The sequence below is a fragment of the Lynx canadensis genome, chromosome A2 (assembly GCF_007474595.2).
Source record: "Lynx canadensis isolate LIC74 chromosome A2, mLynCan4.pri.v2, whole genome shotgun sequence".
Taxonomy (NCBI): Eukaryota; Metazoa; Chordata; class Mammalia; order Carnivora; family Felidae; genus Lynx; species Lynx canadensis.
The window spans coordinates 45,801,051-45,813,461 of NC_044304.2; the positions used below are offsets into that span (position 1 = coordinate 45,801,051).

General features: G+C 38.5%; 1 pseudogene; it reads left to right on the forward strand.

The window, feature by feature from the left end:
• LOC115501277 overlaps window positions 1–12,129 on the forward strand; it is a 29,782-nt pseudogene extending 17,653 nt beyond the window's left edge.
• Window positions 12,130–12,411: the final 282 nt, after the last annotated feature.

The following is a 12,411-nucleotide window of genomic DNA, read 5'->3' on the forward strand; positions in this document are numbered from 1 at the left end:
TTGGTTCAATAGCAACTTTTTCACTGAAATAAATATTTGACTAAACATATTTGTTTAATGAGACCAAACAATTCCTTTGGCTTAGAACAGACCCTACAGGGGTGCCTGGGTTGCTCAGTCAGTTAAGCACCCAACTCTTGATTTTGGCTCAGTCATGATCTCATGGTTTGTGAGATTAAGCTCTACATCAGGCTCTGCACTGACAGCACGGAGCCTGCTTGGATTCTCTCTCTCCCTCTCTCTCTGCCCCTCCCCTGTTTGCATGCCTGTGTGCATGCACGCTCTCTCTCAAAATTAAATAAATAAATAAATAAATAAATAAATAAACATTAAAAATAAATAAAACAGACAATACAATTATAGTTTCTAATTGTTTTTATTTGAATTCTGTGCTCAAGTCTAGCTGAAAAGAAATGAACTAGCTGAAAAGACATTCAGTACCTGTAGCTAGTTTGCAAATTCTTATGTCAGGGTTAAATGAGTCCTGAAGGTCACAAAAAAGCAAATGAATGTCTTACAGATGACAATTCATCCATAGGAAGCAGCTGCCTAGAGAAATGTGTTAAGGTGTCTGAGGTTCTGTCGAGGCTCAGTGAGAAAGAGTGCTATAATTGTTTAGTAATGTCTTCCATGGAAGGTAAAATGAGATGGTTGTACACAGACAACACACCTGTGATCCTGCACTAATTTGATCCACTCATTTTACAGATGAAGAAATTGAAGTCCAATAAGATTAAATTCAAATTCAAATTAAATCAAAGATCTCCTCACTGCTTGAAGTTAGGCTAGGTCAAGAATTCAAGCATCTCATATTGTGGAACATTCTTCTTGCAATTAGATATGTTTCTTAGTTAAACCTCCAAGAACAGTGCTCAAAAAATTCCAGCCCAAATTTCAGAAAGTAAAAAGTGATGTTCATTTTCAATATAGCTTAAGATAGTTGTTTACTGGCATCAATGTGCATGTTTTCTTCTTTACATAGATCAAGAGCCTTTGTGAAAGGTATGGGCACAGACAAAGCCCTTTCATCTTACAATTGATCTTTTTGATGATTTGTTCATAAGGAAATAGAATTTCCCATTGTAGAGTCATTTCCATGGTTACCTATTGATTTCCTATAGGAAACATCCTGTTTACACGGCCATCATGTCTTTATTGTGGAGGGTAAATCACCTTCTGAGTTTTCACTTTATCTGCAACCTGAGCCATGTAAAAATGAGCTCTGCAAAATTACCAGAACAAGATAAATAAATGATTCATGTGAATTGGTTTTGCATGAATAAGTGATTAATCCTTTCTTTCAACCTTGTTAGGAGAAAATGCAGAATTAATGTCATTCTATGCAAATAGAAGCCCACTTTCCTGAATTCTGACCTAATTACAGGTATTTGTGAGTCAAAGTATATGTGGAATTTCTTGCAGTTTTTTTTTAAATAAGACTGCTACTGAAAATCAGAAATTCAACTTCTCATTATAAGTCTTAACTGCAGATACACATAGATGATATTGAGATTTACTCTCAAGGTTCTTTCAAAATGTCCCATTTTTAGCATGCCAAAGATAAATGACCTTAATGGTTCAAAATAGGCCTTACTATTGCTTACCAAATAGTTGAGCCCAGAGGTCATGTCACAACCGTACCGGCCTGAACTGACTATACTCTTAGAAGCAAAACACCCAGGATACCAGTGTCTTGGTGTAGTGAAAAATGAGTGAACCATTCATTAAATCAGTAGAACACTCAAGAACCCAAAACAACATCAACAAAATGAAATTCCCTTAACTCTGAGGCAGAAAATTATAATTCCACTCTCTAGAAATGTGCCTCAGCTCTGTGCTAGAGGCTTAGGTCTCTGCCTCCAATAGCATTTTACCTGTAGGTGGGTACTTTGAACATAAACTAAGACTAACCAAATAATTCTGCACAAGTCACAAAATAAGAATACTTGAAGGAAGAGGTCACTTTGGACTGGAAGATGGTCAAAAAAGACTTCTTGTGTAAGAAGTGGAAGTATATTTTGAGAAATGGCCCTGAAGAAGCAGTAAGATTTGGATAGATACAAGTGGAAAATTACAGCAGCTAATATTTAGTGAGCACTTACTATAAGCCAGGTACACCACCAAATCCTTTACACTCCCTGACTTACTTCATCTTCACAACTACCCAGGGAGGTGAGAAAGCTATTAACATCTCCTTTTATATGTGAGAAAGCTGAAGTTAAACATCTAGTTTTACAGGGCTAGTAGCAATGATTTCAATGCAGACTGACTCCTGAGTCTACAGTTGTAACTATACCATTCCAGGCAGAGGGAAATAAGGAACACCATGGCAGGATGCAAATCATAGAGAAAGAGGGTGGCAGAGGGTAAATCAGTCAATCAAGACATGAGTCCTGTAGGGAGAGGGAGGGACAGCTAGGAAAACAGCATGGCGATGGATTATAGAGATCTCTGAACACCATTCTTGGTAGAATAAGATATGTGAGAATGGAACTCCAACTGAAAAGGTGCCAATTAATTCAGGTGGCACTGACCTGTGAGGCAGAATAGGTCTTAATCACCAGAACACTAAATGCTCATTATCCAACCTTTTAATGCGCAGTCTGGAAAGTTATCCTTGAAGAACCAAGATTTGATCATGCTGTTAAGGGGAAGAGAAAAAAGAAAAAGAATGAAAGAAACAATGCTTTGATCTCTCCCAGACAACAACTCTGTATTTCAGATGCATGTTTTCATTTCTTCCAGGTCCCTAGTGGAGATAAAATGAACAAAAGGAAAGAACAGATGGGACTAAAAGCAAAAGTTAGCTGATGAAAGAAAAAAAGCAAGGCTGGGGGAAGAGTGTATAGAAGGACACAGAATTAGAGCAAAGGGTTTTGAAATGTAAGGTTATCTCCCCTGCTGAGTTAAATACAAAACAACTCTATTGACTACTTTGCAAAGTAAAGTGGCTTTAGCAAGTCCTGTTGGAGACTGGTGCCTGGGAATATTCATATAGATCGTTCAGCAGAAAGGTCACCTGATGGAAACAGGTCAGCTATAAGGGCCTGGGGCACATGCATCAGTGCTTCCTTGTGAAAACAAGGTTAGAGACTACTCCAACATCTTAAACTGGTACAAGTGGAAATTAAAACCAGAGAAGGTCAAATGAAATGACATTGTATTGGGAATCAGGAGAGTGGTTCCTACTTTTCCTGAGAGGATAAATGCATTTTCCCAAGGTGACAAGATAAGTGGTAGAGTGCCCAGATCACATGTCCTGACTCAGGAGAGCATGCTTTCTTCTATACCCATGAACTGTAGAATGGACCAGACCTTTATTCAAATTCTAGCTGTGCCACTTCTTAGATATGTGACCTTAGGTAAGTTATTTTCCCCCCTGCTGCCAAGATTTAAAAAAAAAAAACGCAAGTTCTTTGCTCTCAAATAAGTAAAGTAAATCTAACACAAATAGAAAAGGTTGAAAAGGAGGAGCCAGTGCTATTACTTGACTTTCTGCCCAGCATCAGACTCATTGTCATAATTATAAGTGGGTAAAGTGTACTGATTTCTTCAGCAAGTGACAATCTCCTTCTCCTTCTCCATAGCTGCCAGACTGACTCTCAGAGTTGGTCTGATTGTCTTGGGAAAATGGCAGGAAATCAGGAAAGTACCTTCAACACCAGATAGTATGTATTGATTACTCAGAGCTGTCTACTGTACTTAGAGCTTTATATACATGATCTCCTTCAATCCCTCAATAATCCTATGGATTACGATCTCAGTTGTACAAATGAGAAAAGTGAGTTTCAGAAAGATTAAGTGACTTGCCCAAGTCCTACTGGAATTAGCATGTGGCTCTAAGCTACTAGCAATCTAGCAAGTTCTTATGTGAACCACAACAAAGCTGCCGACTTCCCAGTATATTTACCGTGACCAAACTCAGGACTGTCTAGTACAAACAAGGAGGTCCTGCTAGTCCAAACATACTTCTTAAATCCCGGGCATGATTGCTATTCCCCCATGGAGCAGAATTTTTAATGCCAATTCAATAACTCTGTTGCATTTCAACAATTTCCAAGGCACTGAAGTGGCAAATAAGTCCCTTCCCCTTCCCTTTCCCTTTCCCCTTCCCCTTGCCCTTTCCTTTCCTTTCCTTTCCTTTCCTTTCCTTTCCTTTCCTTTCCTGCCCTGTCCTCAAGGCAGTTGTAGTTTAGTATGAAGCTGACAAGGAAAGAAATAACAGCAGGTTAGGTTGTCTTATTCTAAGACATACTTGAGCAGTATAGATGTACAAAGGACAGAGACAGGAAAGGAACAGGCAGTGAGACACTGAGGGGAGACTAGGAAGGAAAGGAAAGGAAAGGAAAGGAAAGGAAAGGAAAGGAAAGGAAGGGAAGGGAAGGGAAGGGAAGGGAAGGGAAGGGAAGGGAAGGGAAGGGAAGGGAAGGGAAGGGAAGGGAAGGGAAAGGAAGGGAAGGGAAAGGAAGGGAAGGGAAAGGAAGGGAAGGGGGAGGGGAAGCAGAAGGGGAAGGGGAAGGGAAAAGGAAATGGGTCTTTGTGCACTTACTAGCATACTCTGTGCTAGGTTAGGTACGCCTTATCTTTTAATTCTCCCAGCACCCTGTTGTAGGTAACATTACTCCCATTATATCCCTGCTCCAAATCCTGCAGTGGCTTTTCAACACACTCAGAATGACCTGGTCCTTTGTCTGTAGCACACGGACTCCTTTACCATGCCTTGAACACAATAAGTTCCTGTTAACCTTACAGCTATTCTTGCCACTCAAAATACTCCCACCCTACTCCCAGATAGCCACATGGTCTGCTTCTCTCCTTCCCTTCATTCTGTTATCTACTCAAAATTCGCTTCCACAGAGAGGCTTTCCCTGACTCCCTAATAACCTACCTCCCACATTTACTCTCTGTCTTCTTACTCTGTTTTATTTTTTTAAGGCATTTACCATTACCTAACCTTCTCTGTAACTATTTGTTTACTGTCTGTCTCCCAACCCCTCCAATAGAACTTGAGTTCCATGAGGGCAATAATGCATCCCCAAAGCCTAAGGAGTGTCTGGCACACAGTAAGTGCTTAAGAAAAATGTCATAAATGAGCTAATCAATCTGTCTTTGTGATAGAAAGAAAAAAAAAACTGAGTCTCTGAGAGTTAAGTTCTTTAACCAGTTCACATAGATGGACGACTGACATCACGGGGTTGTTATGAGGCTCACTTCTGCCTCATGCCTTTGGCCTTCAAATCGTCTCTGTTGCCTGATCTTCACATAGCTGGCTCCTTTCCTTCAGAAAGGTCTTCTGAGATCCCTCTATAAAATTGTCCCCCACTCCCAGTCACCTTCTATCATGTTACCTTATTTTACGTTGTTCATAACACTTACCTCTCTCTGACATTATCTTGTTGGTTTCCTTTTTATTGTCTTCCTTAGTAGAATGTAAGTACCATGAACTCTGAGACCATATCTTTCTTTTTGCTGGTCCACTCAGAACACTGCAAATGCAGATTAGGCAGTGAAGAACAAACCAATACAGGCATACCTCCTTTTACTGTGCTTTGCAGATACTGCATTTTTTACAGATTAAAGCTTATGGTAATCTTACATCAAGCAAGTAAGTCTATCAGCACCATTTTTCAACATTTGCTTTACATCATGTCTCTGTGTCATATTTTGGTTATTCCTCCAATATCTCAAATTTTTCCTCATTACTATATTCGTTATATTGACCTATGATCAGTGATCTTTAATGTAACTATTGGAGCTTGAAGATGTGACTGAATTGTTGCAATCTCATGATAAAACTTTAACGGATGAGGAGTTGCTGCTTATGGATGTGCAAAGAAAGTGGTTTACTGAAAAGGAAGCTAGTCCTGGTGAAGATGATGTGAAGAATGAGGAAATGACAACAAAGGATTTAGAATATTACATAAACATCGTTAATAAAGCAGCAGCAGAGTTTGAGAGGGTTGACTCCCAATTTTGAAAGAACTTCTGTAGCATTTACCTACAGAGAATTGCATGCTACAGAGAAATCGTTTGTGAAAGGAAGAGTCAATCAGTGTGGCAAGCTTCATTTGTTGTCTTATTTTAAGAAACTGCCACAGCCACCCCAGCCTTCAGCAACCACCACTCTGTCCATCAGCAGCCATCAATATCAAGGCAAGACCCTCCACCAGCAAAAAGATTAGGACTTGCTAAAAGCTCAGGTGATGGTTAGCATTTTTAGCAATCAAGAATTTTAAAATTAAAGTATGTACAATGTTGTTTTACACATAAGGCTATTGCACACTTAATAGACTACAGTATAGTATAAACATAATTTTTATATACACTGGGAAACCAAAATATTCATTTGACCTGCTTTACTACAATATTTTTTGGGATGGTTTGAAACCAAATGCATAGTATCTCTGAGGTATGCTTGTAAACGAAAGAGAGTGTGCATGGAGATCTCTTGGCACTATTCATGGTCCATGAGAAGTGCTTAGTAGCTACTAATTATTTATTTTGTAATAGTAGAGTTGATGAAATTAGTAATAAGGTTTTAACAGGCAAAGATCACAGGAAAAGAAATTCAAAATAAAAGGGATAGTATAAACAGAGGTGGCTTATCTATTAGATTGTATTACCAAGGTAGTGTTGCCCCATAAGTCTGTGGTCTGGGTTAAAATAGTAGAAACTGTCCTCAGTGTAACCACAGGGATTCTGGGAGATTCTTTCACTTCTTATGGATCAAAAACACTGTGTTTCAAACAAGAGCATGGCTTAGGGTACCTTCCTGCACCATTCTACATAATTACAAGATGTATAATATTTTAACTTCAGGAATGGTACCTAATGTGCAATGTAATTTTCCAACTCTAAAGAGTTGGCAAAGGTAGTTATTTTCACTTGTGGCAAACAGTTTGGCGAAATTATGAGTGACTATCCAGGATTGGCAAGAAGCAAAACACCAATCAATTTTCCAACTCTAAAGAGCTGGCAAAGGTAGTTATTTTCACTTGTGGCAAACAGTTTGGCAAAATTATGAGCGACTATCCAGTACTGGCAAGAAGCAAAACACCAATCAAAGGCAATAAAACTGGAAATCCACAAGACATGTGGTCTGAAACATGTATAGTTTCTTTTAATTAAAAATATTTTTTTAAAGAAAGAGAGCATTCAGCAGGGGAGAAGGGCAGAGGGAGATAAGAAGAGAAGCTCAAGCAGGCTCCATACTTAGTGTGGAACCCAACATAGGGCTTGATCCCACAACCCTGGGACCATGACCTGAGCTGAAATCAAGAGTTGGAGGGTCAACTGACTGAGCCACCCACATGCTCCTGAAACATATAATTTTTAATTAATAATTTAAACAAGAATTGATTCTTCCAGAAGAAAGAATTGAAAGAAGTGATAAAAATTCAAGTCCTAATATGGAGAAAAATTAATTAAGTATTCATATGATTTCAAGATTCTCTCACAACCAATAGAGAGTGGAGGGTAACTTCATCATCCTAGAGTAAATCTTTATTTTAGAATTTTGGCAATAACTGCTATTGCCAAAAAAAACCAAAAAACAAAAACAAAAACCCTGATTCACACTATACCCAACTCCCACAGCCTCCACCATTCCTGGAAAAGAAGAAAGAAAGAAAGAAAGAAGAAAGAAAGAAAGAAAGAAAGAAAGAAAAGAAAGAAAGAAAGAAAGAAAGAAGAAAGAAAGAAAGAAAGAAAGAAAGAAAGAAAGAAAGAAAGAAAGAAAGAAAGAAGGAAGGAAGGAAGGAAGGAAGGAAGGAAGGAAGGAAGGAAGGAAGGAAGGAGAGCTGAAGGACGCTGCAAAGAACAGTGAACTGGGAATAAAAATATATGTACTCAAATTTTGACTCTGTAGTATATATGACTGGAGGGATGAACAAGAGTGTCAATGTGTTGAATCTCTGCTCAAGTATCAATTCCCCAACTGCCAGCCTCTCTCTTCTCTGTATTTATACCATTTCCCTTGAGACAGAAGGGTTAACATGCCAAGACTTATCTTGGGAAGGCAGGCCTCCCCGGAAAGAAGTTAGCTTTCTACAAAGCTTCACACAAACTCAGCAATGACCTATTGCTTAAAGCAATTAATCCTGGTCAATGGCGGCAAGTCCTGGGCCCCAGTTCCCCAGTCATGCCAGATTCTCCAACCTGAATGTTTATGTAAAAAATCCTGCCATTAGTTTGCTAGATAATACAGCTGCAATCACAAGTCTTACACTTCAGCCCACTAATCACTTCAGGGGAGAGGCTTGTACCCCCAACCATAAATGCTGAGTTAGCAGCATGAAGGTAGAGCCCACTCTTAATGGTGTTGTACCCTGGCTGGCCACGTACAACAGCAAGGAAGAGCTGATGCTTCCCTAATAATTCATCCTAAAAGCCCCAAATCTCAAGAATGGAAATCTCTTTGCCAGAATCTGATTTCTAGCCATGCCAGATTGCTTTGTGCTGCCCCAGAATCTTATGAACAGAGAAAAAAAAAACTACACATCTGCTACTAGATGACATTGTAAGTTTTCCCCCAGGGCTGATATGTGTACATTCTGGCTATTTGCCCTGGTTGCCACAATATTACTACTGATAATACTTATCAAGGGAGGAATAATATCTCTTGATAACCATATCTAAATGGTTAAAGTATATATATAGACTAGATATAGATATAGATATAGACACATATATACATACATATATAATATATATATATGTATGTGTGTATAAATATATTTACATATATATTTATATAAATAAGTATATTTATATAAATACACATATTTTTAAAGTTTATTTATTTATTTTGAGCACAAGAAGGGGATGGGCAGAGAGGGAGAGAGAGAATCCCAAGCAGGCTCTGAACTGCCAGCACAGAGCCCAATGCAGGGCTAAATCTCCCAAACCACGAGATCATGACCTGAGCTGAAATCAAGAGTCTAACACTTACGCGAGTGAGCCTCTCAGGCACCCCAAAATGTATTTTTTTACATATAGACTTATATATGGTTTACTCTATGACTTCTCATATCATATGAGTCTCTGCAGTAAATATGTAAAAATAAATAAATAAAATTATATATTTTATTTTTGAAATATATTGAAATAAATTATATATTTAGTTTTGAAACATGTTTTACCATGTATTATATAAAATATAAGAATATAATATACATATTTTCAATATGTCATATATTTGTGTATACTTACACATTTTAAATATATATTAAGAAATATAAATATAGATTAATAATATAATTAATATATAATATATTAATATATAATGTAATTAATATATTATATTAATATAATTAAGTATATATTATATAATATAATATATAAATATATATTAAATATTATAATAAATATATTTCTATAAAACAAACATTATATATGCTATACATAAATAAATATATGTGTGTTTTATACATATTTATATAAATATATTTATGTGTTTTTAAAATATATATTTATAAATGATATTTCTATTTCTAGGCATTTTGGGGTTCGATGGTAAAGGACTTAGCCATATCTGTACACAAGCCAGCATGGGTATCCTCAAAGCTACAAAGCTTTTAGGTAACCTAGTTGGAGGCTAACAGAGGTAGGATGCCTGGGATACTGAGCAGGGCTGTGTGAGAATGTCTTGTAGTCATGGCAGCAACCACTGGGACTGGGCTGCCGCTGACTCTCATAGAACCTTTGCAAAAGAGTCCATGGATGTGTAGTTTCCCCTACCTTTCTAAGCTGTCTGCTTCTTCCAGTTTTTTAAATGATCCAGACCACCCCTTCCATACCTGCACACATGCATACTTCTGCAGTGGATTATGTCAAATATTAGCTTTGGTGTCAAAGGCTCACTGTCAGAAGAATCTGGAGTAATGCCTGTCCTAGCACATAAACACCAATTCTGCCTCAGTTTCCTAATTAACACCACATTATCCTTTTCTGCCTGTAAACCTGCCCTTAATTCCAGTCCAGCCCAAGATATTGTTGGACGTGGCTTGCAATACATTCCTACATATTCCTCTCTATTCTGGATATACTAGTTACTAGGAGAGCTCAAATTCTGCACCCAGCGTCCTTCCCATGAAGATCTAGATTTTATTTTCATCTGTTAGGAGTTCTTATGGCTTGAATTATGTTTCCACCAAAAAGAAGTCCTAACTCCTGGTACCTCAGAATGTGACCTTATTTGAAAACAGAGTCTTTACAGAGGTAACTGAGTTAAAATGAGAGCATTAGGTGGGTCCTAATCCAATCTAACTGGAGACCTTATTAAAAGAGGAAATTTGGACAGAGAGGCAGACATGCATAGGAGGAAGGTGATGTGAAGAGACTCAAGGAGAAAATGGTCATTGACAAGCCAAGAAGAGAGGCCTTGGACAGGGATCCTTACCTCACATCCTTCAGAAGGATTCAACTTTGAACATACCTTGCTCTTGGACTCTAGTCTCCAGAACTGAAACAATATATTTTTGTTAAGTATCAATATGTGGTACTTTGTTACAACAATCCCAGCAAATGAATACAAGAGGGGTCCAGAGTTTCCAAACTAAAAGTGCGCATACCTGAACATCAAATCATTGTGGTCATCCAGAGGACACATTGCACTGCTCTGGAGGGCAGCATTCCCATGGTCATATCATGATTCATACCCAAACTGGGCAGTTTATACTCTGCACAGCCTCACATAGTGTCCCTGACCAAGTCAACTGGTGGATAGAATTGAATAGTGGACAGAATACCTCAATGATGGTCAGGAAGCACTTACTACGTATATTTAAAAACCAGCTTTACATTTAGCTAACTTACAGGCAAATTAAACATTATAAGAGAATGATATTAGGAAGGGGCACCTGAGTGGCTCAGTTGGTTAAACGCTTGACTCTTGGTTTCAGATCAGGTCATGATCTCATGGTCTATGAATTCGAGCTCCACATCGATCTCCACACTGATAGTGAGCCTGAGATTCTATCTCTCCCTCTCTCTGTCCCTCCCTTACTCGCATGTGTGCTTTCTCTCTCTGTCTCTCAAAATAAATAAAAAAGCTTAAAAAAAATATTACATAGGCACTACTTGGTTTTCACAGTGCTTCTAAAACTAGAAAAATTAAGCCTTTCCGCACTACCCAGAGAGGAGTCCATATGGCATTGTTTTGCATTCCAATTGTAACTTAAAGGGAAACTTTCACAGTGTCTGGAACCCTTGATGTCCTACTAGTGAAGGAGGAAGATGTCCTCAAATTCTTTGCAGCAGGAATCCACTTAGGTGATACCAACATTGACTTCCCAATGGAACAGTACATCTACAAAAGGAAATGTGATGGCATGTACATCATAAATCTCAAGAGAACCTGGGAGAAGCTTCTGCTGGCAGCTCATGCCATTGTTGCCATTGAAAACCCGCTGATGTCAGCGTCATATCACCCAGGAATAGTGGTCAGTGAGCTGTGCTGAAGTAAGCTGCTGCCACTGGAGCCATTCCTATGTCTTGCTGTTTCACTCCTGGAACTTTCACTAATCAGATCCAGGCAGCCTACTAGGAGCCAAGACTTCTGGTGGTTATTGATCTAGGACTGACCACCAGCTTCTCACAGAGGCTTCTTATGTTAACCTGCCTCCATTTGTATGTGTAACAAAGACTGTCCTCTGTGCTATGTGGACACCGTCATCTCTGCAATAATAAGTGAGCCCACTCAGTGGGTCTGATGTGGTGGATACTGACCTAGGAAGTTCTGCACATGCATTGCACCATTTTCCGTGAACACCATAGGAAGCCATACCTGATCTCAACTTCTACAAAGACTTGAAGAAATGAAAAAGAAATTGAAAAGAAACTGCTGAGAAGACGGTGACAACGGAGAAATTTCAGGGTGAATGGACTGTTTGAGTTCCCGAGTTCACTGCTATTCAACATGAAGTCGCAGACTGATCTGAAGGCATGGTTCTCTCTGTGCCTATTCAGCAGTTCTGCACTGAAGACTGGAGTGCTCAGCCTGCCACTGAAGACTGATTTGCAGCTCCCACTACCCAGGCCACTAAATGGATGGGAGCAGACACTGAGTGTTCTCTTAAACTACTTTTCCAAACACTCAGACAAGACAGAAATAAGGTTGATGCAAAATAAGCAGCTTATAAAAGTTGTAAAAAAAAAAAAAAAAAAAAGAAAAAGAAAAGAAAAGAAAGAAAAAAAGAAAAGTAGATAACTTAAGGTTAATAGTATATTGGGATGTCTTTTAGCACAAAATTACAAAACCAGAGAATATATTTGTGGAGTTAACCTAGCAGGACACTCACCTGAGTATGAGCTGGGAAAAATGTTTTCATTATCTTTGTAAAGCTGGGCTTCCCACATACTTCCCATTGGTCATTGATCCAACAGGATCAGTTCTTGAGGTAAGAAAATGGG